The 2378-nt window shown below is 27.9% G+C and overlaps 1 long non-coding RNA gene across 1 annotated transcript; it reads left to right on the top strand.

Moving 5' to 3' along the window:
* Window positions 1-247: 247 nt before the first annotated feature.
* On the top strand, window positions 248-2043 carry LOC143238920 (uncharacterized). Its single transcript, XR_013020837.1, has 3 exons — window positions 248-327; window positions 825-922; window positions 1918-2043. It is a non-coding gene; the product is annotated as an uncharacterized LOC143238920 (long non-coding RNA).
* The last annotated feature ends 335 nt before the right edge of the window (window positions 2044-2378 follow it).

Below are 2378 nucleotides of genomic sequence, written 5' to 3'. Positions count from 1 at the left end.
TTTTTATACAGTAGACTTTATTGACTTATAAGAATATAGATCTTTATTACATTATTTTAATGAAAACACATCTGTAAAATGTAACAGTTAATATATAAATTTGGGAAATAAGTACATACACATATATAAGTATAAAACACATTGTGTACAAGAATTTTTAGTTTTGTCTAATTACATGTATGTTCAATATTTATTTAAAATATATTTTGTAAGCATGGTATCAACAAAAAACAATATTTTGCTTTGTAGAAAGCAGAGAAGAAGGAAAAAGTTCAAGTGAAACAGGACAGGAAAAAAGCAGAGTTTAAAGCTGGTCATCACATTGTTGTAAGTGACATTGTAAAACTGTGTGACTATCACCATGTGATGAGTATTATTAACAAGTTAAAGTTTGCTGACCATCATCTTGGTGTAATTATAATAGATGAACTCTGCTGGTCACCCCTTAATTTAATGAAATGTAACTGCATGTTATCATCATAGTGTATCATCTATTGTAAATATCGATATTGTTTGATTGACATAAGAAGTAAGTGATCAACAATTTGTAAAATCATTCTTGGAGTTACTGATCATCACTGTGATATAAATAATAATATATTTATTTTCAACATAGCTTGTACTTTGCATGAGAAGAGGTAAGCTAGCCTTAAAAATAGCAAGACAACTTGATGTAGAATTTTAACATTATATAGTACAAAATGCATGACTAATGAGTGTAGTCATAGAGCATATTTAAACTTGTTGAGTTTATTCTTTTCATTGTTAAATATGTTTATCTGAAGAGTAAACTAGAATCTTCATAGTTATGAGTCTTCAAACAGCTCAGTGGACGAGAGATGTTTACATTAAACCCAGACTTGGCTGTAGAAGACTAGATGGGTGAAGATGAGGCAGCATATGATCTATTTCCTTGAAGATGGTATTAATATTTTGTCTATTATCAAAACACGAGGTCTTGTTTGCATGCTATTTTATCTCTTAAGGATTTTCATGGAAATGTTGTTAAGGAATGTTGGTTAATTAAACAGTATGTGTTTTATTCAGTTTATCAAAATCATTTGATATCACAGTTTGTTTCTTAAAAAGAAAAAAAAGTTGTACAGTGAAACATTTATATATATTTTATTTCTGTCTCCACGTTACAGGCTGTGGTATCACAAGGATATTGGAAGAATTCTCCTTATACAAAAAAAGAAAAGACATAATTTTCTCTATTTTGATTAATACAAGCAAACTTGGTTGTTAGTGTTGACATAGCAGTGAACAGTTTTGTGTCTTTTTGTACCTGGGAAATTGAAAATTGATTTTAAAAGGCTTTTATAGTTTTGGAGGAAATAAAAATACTCATTTGAACTCAATCCAAAAGTTTAAAATATATATATATGTATATTAATTTGCTTTCAAGATTAAAAACTTGAAATAAATTCCTCATTTAAAATATTTTATGAAAAGTGAATGAAATAATGGACAAAACTGCTTATGGATATTGTATTAAAGAAAGGACATTAGGTGTTTAATGAGTTAGTTTACAAACACTGTAAATGGTGAACTTTCTTCATTGAATGTGAAGTTTTAAGTCAAGTTCTAGAAAAGTTAATTACTTATGAAGAATCAGTCCCAGTTCCAGATTTTTCTTAACTGGAAAGGGGGCAGTGAGACATATGCTGGGATTAAATCTGAAGTTATGGTAAAACTAAATTTGTGAACAATAGTAGCTTTGGGGTTGGAGAACTATTTTAGCTCCCTCCCACTAGTGCTAGCTCTGTTAAGAAATATAATTGTAGAATTAATATGTATAAATATTACTTTTACATTTTGTCTATGTCAATGCTAACATGTGTGAGATGCATTTATCATAAAATCTGAGGGCATTGGAACATATAAAAATTTAATCTTTGTAAACTTTCTTTGCAGTTGCAGAACTGTAATTCATATGAGGAACTAATAGCTGAGACCCTTATCCTGCAAGCAAATGTAGGATTAACATTGTTACCTAATCTTCATGAAGTGAACAGAAGAAAAGCAAACCTATATGATAAGGAGATGTAGTCAGTATCAAGTATGTATTACATTAAAAAGTAACTGTTATAGTTGTGCCTTAAATTTAATTCAAGTGTCTGTTGAAGTAGGAAAGTTATAGTTAAGGTTTAATATGAAGTATCTATTTTAATAATAGAATTGTTGACAAAACTTAAAAAAGTATGTTATAATAATATGAAGTTGTTAGAACATAATATAAATTAGCTGTTAAAGTAAGCTATTGTTAAAAACCATTATTATCAGCTGTAATGATAATTAATTTGTATTTAATGCTTATTAATTTAAAATAAGATGTTTAGACTTATTTAATGAAACCACAAATATTTCATTTTATA

This window comes from Tachypleus tridentatus, chromosome 13 (genome assembly GCF_004210375.1).
Source record: "Tachypleus tridentatus isolate NWPU-2018 chromosome 13, ASM421037v1, whole genome shotgun sequence".
Taxonomy (NCBI): Eukaryota; Metazoa; Arthropoda; class Merostomata; order Xiphosura; family Limulidae; genus Tachypleus; species Tachypleus tridentatus.
This window is presented reverse-complemented; position numbering and strand designations above follow the sequence as displayed.